This window comes from Salmo salar, chromosome ssa06 (genome assembly GCF_905237065.1).
Source record: "Salmo salar chromosome ssa06, Ssal_v3.1, whole genome shotgun sequence".
Lineage (NCBI taxonomy): Eukaryota > Metazoa > Chordata > Actinopteri > Salmoniformes > Salmonidae > Salmo > Salmo salar.
The window spans coordinates 19,367,278-19,377,002 of NC_059447.1; positions in this window are offsets into that span (position 1 = coordinate 19,367,278).

Genomic DNA, 9,725 nt, shown 5'->3' on the forward strand with positions numbered 1-9,725 from the left:
CATTTTCAATACTTTAATGAAGACACTTGACAAAATAACAAAACGACCAACACAGTCCCGTCAGGTACACTTAGACTAAATGGAAAACAACTACCCACAACCCCAAAGGAAAAACAGGCTGCCTAAGTATGGCCTCCAATCAGAGACAACGAAAGACACCTGCCTCTGATTGGAAACCATACCCGGCCGAACATGAAAACCAACACATAGAAATAGATAACTAAAACAAACCCACATAGAAACAGAAAACCCAAAATACATACAAAACAAACCCCCCTGCCACGCCCTGACCATTCTACTATGGCAAATGACCTCTTTCACTGGTCAGGACGTGACATCTGTCTCTACTGTACCATGTTCTATGTATTGTTACTGTATAGTGTGTTTCCTAGACCAGTGGTTCCCAACCTTTTTCGGTCACTTTACCACCAACTGAATTTTGTCTGCCCGGAGTACCCCTGAAGTACCCACCTCATGCGCATTTTACCAGTAAATCTATGCCCTATGGTCTCATGAGTCTTCTCAAGTACCCCCCTGTGGTTCGGCCAAGTATCCCCAGGTTGGGAACCACTGACCTAGACTAGAGCATGAGGAACTCAGACAAGGTGGTGTGTGTGTGTGCGTGCATGCATATAAAACCATGAAATAGAGCCAATTGGGTTGTTGTTAGTGTCTCAGTCTGTGTGTGGGCTCTCTGTTGCGTGAAGTATAGTCATGTCTCTAGGTCTCTGACACACACACACTCACGATAGACATACCCTCTGTCCCATCCCTCACACACCAGCTGTTCCACATACACACGCCACCGTCGTTCAGGATGAAGATGATCATCATGTCCAGAGTAGTTAGGACCAGTGATTATCAACTGGTGCGCCGGGAGGTTTTCAATGGGTCGGGGTGTAAAAACAAAATATATTTTCTAAAAAAATACTCCAGTCTGAACTTAAATGACTTGAACAAGATAGAAAGTGTGTAGAAATTATATATATTTTTATTTTTAACATAATTTAATCTCTGAACAATTTTTGTTCAATCACAGTATTTTCAATATAGAGCTACTGAAATAGCAGAGCTATTTTTGTTTGGTTTTGTGGTCTCAAATCAGTGAGTTTATTAACATTCTTCAATGAGAATATGGGGAAAATTGTATTATTGACAATGAACGAGGTGGGAATGTTGTTCCCTTTTCATATAATTGGCACATTTACTATCAATATAGCATTAAAAATAGTTTTTCCAGATTGTATTTTGGCGGTTTCTTTTTTGCAATGCGAATATTGGGTCCCGACTGAGACAACCTACTTCAATTTGTGTCCCGAGGCAAAACCAGTAGAGTTCCAGTTGTTTAGACTCAGGGGGCTCCCGAGTGGAGCGGCGGTCTAAGGCATCTCAGTGCTGGAGGAGTCACTACAGACCCTGGTTTGGTTCCCATAGGATGGGACACAATTGGCCCAGCGTTGGCTGGGTTAGGGTTTGGCCAGGGTAGGCCGTCATTGTAAATAAGAATTTGTTCTTAATTAAGGATCAGACCCTCAATTTTCGCCTAAAATGACATACCCAAATCTAACTGCCTGTAGCTCAGGACCTGAAGCAAGGATATGCATATTCTTGATAACATTTGAAAGGAAACACTTGGAAGTTTGTGGAAATGTGAAATGAATGTAGGAGAATATAACACATTAGATCTGTTAAAAGATAACACAAAGAAAAAAACATATTTTTTCTTATTTTTTTTTTCATCATCTTTGAAATGCAAGAGAAAGGCCATGTATTATTCCAGTTTAGGCACAATTTAGATTTTGGCCACCAGATGGTAGCAGTGTATGTGCAAAGTTTTAGACTGATCCAATAAACCATTGCATTACTGTTGTCGTGTCTTTGGCTATGCTGGATTAAGTGATATGACATGCTATTCTATAAAATCATTTCTCTGTAACTAATATTACCTGATTAATTTAATCAGGTAAATGTAATTAACTAGATAGTCGAGGCACCACTAAATAATGTTTACAGAGCTGTTATCTTCCGAATAAACTCTTAAAGACCTGGTAATCTTTTACCTCAATAGCAGTCAATATTTAATCGTCACTTTATTTAGTCTCATCTGAAAGTTGTACATTCTTGGTTATCTTCATGAACCCTGGCTAACAAGTTGAATCAGCAATACAAAATATGGTTTAATTATTTATTTACTAAATACCTAAATAATCACACAGAATTACATCTACACAGAATGGATCATACATTGATTACAAATTATGTCATAAAGGAAAACGTCCCAAGCGGATGGAACAGATACGACGGCTGGTTACAAAAAGAACGGGGGTTGGGTTTGAGTGAAAGAGCAGGAAGACTGAGGAGCAAAAAAGGTTTTGTGTCTCTATCGGGCCATAGGCAGCTATGCTATCGTAAATACAGTATCTTATGCATTCTAAATAACCGCCCATTTGAAAAAGGAAAATGCAATAAATATTTACTCTGAGCTGCGCTTTGGTAGATTGGTCGTAGATAGAAAGTGGGGTAGTCCAGCATGGATCTCTGGCCCACTGAAGAATGTCTAGTGGTGAACTGGAGCGTGGTAGAATGGGTACTCTATCCGTCCTCTCCTAGCCCACGTTTAGCGAGCGGAGAGGGTATCACTTCTTTAGTGAATAAGAGTTCAAAATTCATACCAAGTTGCCATACTTTTAAGCTCAAATTCATCTTTTGGCGTGTTGATCGTCATCTTCACGTTGAAATTCGATGCTAATTTCGTTAGGTTCTTGTCGTTCAACCATAACTCACGCTGAGGTTGGCTTAGTTCTGTTGTTGATCTTTGTCCTTTCAACGTGGGGACTGCAAGTCCGCACGTCCTTGGAACAGAAAGTTGAATTTCCGTCACCGGTTTTATATAGTGGTGAAAGGGCGTGTTTCATAGTTTATACAACCCATGTCTGTTCACTTGGGCGGGGCCTCTGAGTGAGCAGAGTGGTTTTCTTATGACAAACCGTTCTCTCATTAAGAAGCTAAAAATTACATTTCATATTTTCACAAATAGTTTCATATTTAAACATTTAAATTGCACAACAATTCCATGTGAATCTGATAGAACTAGAATGTGTAGATTTTCCAAGATACAGTTTATGTCGTCCTATCATCAGTAATCATGTCTCAGACGCCAACTGATCTGACAGTTGGCATATTTTCAACTGGTTGGATTACCGAAATATGGTTCCGTTTCCCACCTTTTGATGTTCCCAGAATATCTATGTTAACAAAGGGCTTTTCAAGAGTCAACACTATAGAGTAGAGAGAGAGAAATGGGGGGGGGGGTATTTATGGGGGTCATAAACCTCTCCCAACAGGCCAACGTCATGACACTGTTCAAAATGCTTGACCAAATGTGCCTAATTGGTTTATTGATACATTTTCAAGTACCTAACTGTGCACTCTCCTCAAACAATACCATGGTATTCTTTCACTGTAATAGCTAATGTAAATTGGAGAGTGCAGTTAGATTAACAATAATTTAAGATAAGCTTTCTGCACATATCAGATATGTCTATGTTCTGGGAAATGTTCTTGTTACTTACAACCTCATGCTAATCACATTAGTGCCCATTAGTGCCCATTAGCTCAACAGCTTAGCTGTTAAGAGCATTGGGCCAATAACCAAAAGATTGCTGGTTCAAATCCCCAAGCTGGCAAGGTGGGAAAGAAAATGCCTTTCTGTCCCAGCAAAGCAGTTAACCTCCACCACAACTGCTCCCTGGACATTGATGAAGGCAGCTTCTAGCACCTCTCTGGGTTAAATGTGCAGACACCTCTTCTGAATGTATTCAGTTGTGCCACTGACTAGGTATCCCTGTTCCCCTACTTGTGTTTGCTGAGGTGTTTATTCAAATTCAGTCTGTATACTGTATTGAACATGGACCAACGTTCAGGTGTCTTTCATTGAAGAGTTTCCTTGAACTATCAAATATGAGGACTGTCTTGAGAGGCAGGGTTTCGCTATACACTGTATTTTCCTATAGTGCACTTCTTTTTACCAGAACCCTATAAGCTGTCCACTGTAGGGAATGCTTGCAACTTTGGGACGTATCCAGTGTGTTTGTCAAACTGTTAAGTTAAGAGGCAATCCCAGGTAAAGCTCTGCAGGTAAAGAATCTAGCGCTTCGGGGAATGGCAGTTCAACAGGAGTTCAAGTCCCACCCAGGACCTGAACTTGGTAACCTCTTAACCACAGATTTAAATCCATACCAATACATTTAACATAAACTATATTGAGAAATGTATTTTTTATTTTAGCTGGGCTTGATTGAGCATGCCTGTTGCAATAGAACCAATGGGACAGTCTCAAATGGCAAAGCCTGTCCTACTGGTTCTCCAGGCAGGCCAAAGCAAACGCTCAAAGGATTAGAAAAATGTAAAATGTAAAATAGTATTTGAGCCCAGGTCTGATAGGCTATAACCATATACAGTCTGGATAAAGCCTGTATTATGATGATCCATGTATTCCCCCAGCTACACTGTCTGTACTGCAATGTGTGTGTACCATTCAGATGGTATGTGGACACCTGCTCGTCGAACATCTCATTCCAAAATCTGGGCATTAATATGGCGTTGGTCCCCCCTTTGCTGCTATAACAGCCTCCACTCTTCTAGGAATGCTTTCCACTAGATGTTGGAATATTGCTGCGGGAACTTGCTTTCATTCAGCCACAAGAGCATTAGTGAAGTCAGGCACTGATGTTTGGCAATTAGGTCTGGCTCGCAGTTGGTGTTCCAATTCACCCCAAAGGTGTTTGATGAGGTTGAGGTCAGGGCTCTGTGAAGGCCAATCAAGTTCTTCCACACCAATCTCAACAAACCGTTTCTGTATGGACCTCGCTTTGTGCGATTCCACAAAGTTGGAGTCACAAAATCGTCTAGAATGTTATTGTATGCTATATCGATAAGATTTTCCTTCACTGGAACTAAGGGGCCTATCCCAAACCATGAAAAACAGCCCCAGAACATTATTCCTCCTCCATCAACCTTTACAGTTGGTACTATGCATTCGGGCAGGCATCCGCCAAACCCAGATTTCTCCGTCACTGCCAGAGGATGAAGCGTGATTCATCACTCCAGAGAATGCATTTCCAACGGCAGCTAGCTTTACACCACTCCAGCCGACGCTTGGCATTGCGCATGGTGATCTTAGGCGTGTGTGTGCCTGATCGGCCATGGAAACCCATTTCAAGAGTTCTTGTGTTGATGTTGCTTCTAGAGACAGTTTGGAACTCCGTAGTGAGTGTTGCAACCGAGGACTGACAATGTCAGTCAGGGCGTGACAGAGGGTTTTGTCTAGTTTATTTATGTCTATGTTGGTTCTAGTTTCTTTTTTCTATGTTTTTTTTGGGGGGATGATCTCCAATTAGAGGCAGCTGGTCATCGTTGTCTCTAATTGGGGATCATATTAAGTGGTTGTTTTTCCCACCTGTGTTTGTGGGGTATTATTTTGAGGTAGTGTATGTTTCACCTCTTCGTCACGGTTTGTTATTTTGTTTAGTAGTTTATTTTTATATCTTGCATAGTTTCACAGTTTAACTTCTATGGGCAACGTGGGACGCTAGCCAGTGAAATATCAGGGCGGCAAATTCAAAATAACAAAATGTCATAATTCAACTCTCAAACATACAACTATTTTACACCATTTTAAAGATAAACTTCTCGTTAATCTAACCACATTGTCCGATTTCAAAAAGGCTTTACAGCGAAAGCAAAACATTAGATTATGTTAGGAGAGTACATAGACAAAAATAATCACACAGCCATTTTCCAAGCAAGGACATGTGTCAATAAAACCCAAAACACAGCTAAATGAAGCACTAACCTTTGACGATCTTCATCAGATGACACTCCTAGGACATTATGTTACACAATACATGTATGTTTTGTTCGATAAAGTTCATATTTATATCCAAAAACAGCATTTTACATTGGCGCATGATGTTCAGAAAATGTATTCCCACCAAAACTTTCCGGTGAATGTGCACATCAATTTACAAAAATACTCATCATAAACGTTGACAAAATATATAACAATTATTTAAAGAATTATAGATAGACTACTCCTGGATGCAACTGCAGTGTCAAATTTTAAAATAGCTTTAATGGAGAAAGCACATTTTTCAATATTCTGAGTACATAGCTCAGCCATCACAGCGAGCTATACAGACACCCGCCAAGTTCGGGGCAACCTAAACTCAGAATTAGTATTAGAAATATTCTCTTACCTTTGCTGATCTTCGTCAGAATGCACTCCCAGGAATGCTACGTCCACAAGAAATGCTCTTTTTGATCTAAATAATCCATATTTATGTCCAAATACCTCAGTTTTGTTCGTGCGTACAGATCACTTATTCAAAGGCATAGCGCGCGAGTGCGGAACCAGAGACGAAAAGTCAAAATGTTCCATTACCGTACTTAGAAGCATGTCAAACGCTGTTTAAAATCAATCTTTATGGTATTTTTAACGTAAAATTGCGATAATATTCCAACCGGACAATAGCATATTCATTCAAGAAGAAAAAGGAGGAATTGTGCGCTCGCGGGATCGAGCATATCCAATCCCTTTGTCTCCAGGCAGTCCACTCAGTAACTGAGCTCCTATACTCTGCCCAGTGACAGGAGAATGCTCAAACCACTTTCTGAAAGCTGTTGACAGCCAATGGAAGCCTTAGGAAGTGCAACGTGACCCCACAGAAACTGTAGTTTTGATAGAGAATCAAAAGAAGAACTACAATTCTCAGACTTTCCACTTCCTGGTTGGATTTTTCTCAGGTTTTTGCCTGCCATATGAATTCTGTTATACTCACAGACACCATTCAAACAGTTTTAGAAACTTCAGAGTGGTTTCTATCCAAATCTACTAATAATATGCATATTCTAGTTTCTGGGCCAGAGTAGTAACCAGTTTAATTTGGGTACGTTTTTCATCCGGCCGTGAAAATACTGCCCCCTACACCCCAACAGGTTAAATCAAATTTGTGGAAAGATACACACGCTGCGCTTTGGTCCCATTCTTCAGACAGCCGTGACAGACAATATATGTTTTTTACGCCCTACTCTCTATAACACTCGGCGGTTCCGTTCTGTGAGCTTGTGTGGCCTACCACACAATTGAACGAACTGACTTGTTGGAAAGGTGGCATCCTATGACGATGCCACATTGAAAGTCACTGAGCTCTTCAGAAAGGCCATTCTACTGCCAATGTTTGTCTATGGAGATTAAATGGCGGTGTGCTCGATTTTATCGATTTGGGCTCCCGAGTGGCGAAGTGGTCTAGAACACTTCATCTCAGTGCAAGAAGCATCACTGCAGTACCTGGTTTGAATCCAGGCTGCATCACATCCGGCCGTGATTGGAAGTCCCATAGGGCGGCACAATTGGCCCAGCGTCGTCCGGATTTGGCCGGGGTAGGCCGTCATTGTAAATAACAAATTGTTCTTAACTGACTTGCCTGGTAAAAGAAATAAAATATACACCTTTCAGCAACGGGTGTGGCTGAAGGGGTGTCCACATACTTTTGTATATATATATATATATATATATATAGTGTATCTCATTCCCTCAGTCTGTGTACTCAGGTGTTGGTGCAGAAACATAGCTAACATGTCTGAGTCTGAATGAGTCTGAATGAGAGGGAGTCTGAATGATAGTGAGTTAGATGTGTGTGTGTTTGCCCAGACTCATTTAACACTCAACCTTTCTGGCTCCCTTCACCGTAGTGCCAACCCCACCATGTTCCAAACACTCGTATTCACAAAGACAGACCAGAGTAGGACTGCTGGTCTAAGATCAGTATAGCCTTTTAGATAATAATCAATCAGATTATATGTACAGGGAGGTCCTGATGCTACTCTGAGACAGATGCTTTTAGAGTATGGGCACAAGTGGGCATGGACATCCCTCCCTCCCTCCCTCCCTCCCTCCCTCCCTCCCTCCCTCCCTCCCTCCCTCCCTCCCTCCCTCCCTCCCTCCCTCCCTCCCTCCCTCCCTCCTCTTCTAGTCCTCTAAATGACCCTCTCCCTCCGTCCCTTCCCTCTTCTCCCTCTCCCTCCCCTCTCCGTCTCCTCTTCTCCCTCTCTTCTCCTCCTCTCCTAGTCCTCAAAATGCCCCTCTTCCTCCCCTCTTCCTCATCTCCCTCCCCTCTCCCTCCCTCTCTTCTCCCTCCCCTCATCTTAATCTCCCGTGGACAGATTCTCATGGACAGATGAAATGGCGAGAGTCTGTCAAGGCTTTAATTTTTGAATTTTTGTAATCTTTTAATTTATTGATTATTTGGGTGTATCGGGATTGGGCGAAGGCGGTGCTTAAAGTAGTGCGGGGATGATAAATTGTTTCCACTATATTCCACAGCCACAGAGTCAAAATTGGCTATATCTTAAAAATGTATGAAAGCCAAAATGTGCTTTTTAACAATGATATACATGGGTGAAATTAGCAGAAGGGATGGGTTTGGCTGAGACTTTCCGTTTGTGAGGGAGGAGACTTCACTTCCTTCCTTTGCACAAAGGTAATCACAATTGCAAACAGCATTCCCCCAGAAGTAAAACACCAAGTGACAAACTTTCACCAGAGAATTTTACTTCTGGGTAACCGAGATGACCTCTTCTAGACCTCTGAATGCTCCTCTCCCTCCCTCTTCTCCCTCCCTCTACCTCCCTCTTCTCTCTCCCTCTTCTCCCTCCCTTCCTCTTCTCCCTCCCTTTTCTCACTCCCTTTACCTCCCTCTTCTTCCTCCCTGTTCTCCCTCCCTCCCTCCGTCTTCTCCCTCCCTTCATTTGCAGTCCGTTCATCAGTGGAGTGGAAAATCCATAAGAGGTAGCTGGAAAAAACAATCACAGAAAGACGTATGTACACACTGGGTGGGGAGCAGGAGCACCGGTTGCAGTGGCAGCAGTAAATTGTCAAAAGGCTCATGAGTTACAAGCTGGAAAACCTTTGGCTCTCTTGAAGCCAGAGTAGATATCCATCAATGGTGACTGTGGGGCTGTGCCACGCACGCACGCACGCACGCACGCACACACAAACACATGAACACACACACAGGCAGGCATGCTGGAACACACACACACACGCGCACAAAAACACACACACGCACAAAAACACACACACACGCACAAAAACACGCACACACACACACACACACACACACACACACACACACACACACACACACACACACACACACACACACACACACACACACACACACACACACACACACACACACACACAAATCAAATCAAATGTATTTATATAGCCCTTCTTACATCAGCTGATATCTCAAAGTGCTGTACAGAAACCCAGCCTAAAACCCCAAACAGCAAGCAATGCAGGTGTAGAAGCACGGTGGCTAGGAAAAACTCCCTAGAAAGGCCAAAACCTAGGAAGAAGCCTAGAGAGCCCTGAGTCCTCTTCTGACTATGCCGGGTGGAGATTATAACAGCACATGGCCAAGATGTTCAAATGTTCATAAATGACCAGCATGGTCAAATAATAATATTCACAGTTGTCGAGGGTGTAACAAGTCAGCACCTCAAGAGTAAATGTCAGTTTGCTTTTCATAGCCGATCATTGAGAGTATCTCTACCGCTCCTGCTGTCTCTAGAGAGTTGAAAACCGCAGGTCTGGGACAGGTAGCACGTCCGGTGAACAGGTCAGGGTTCCATAGCCGCATGCAGAACAGTTGGAACTG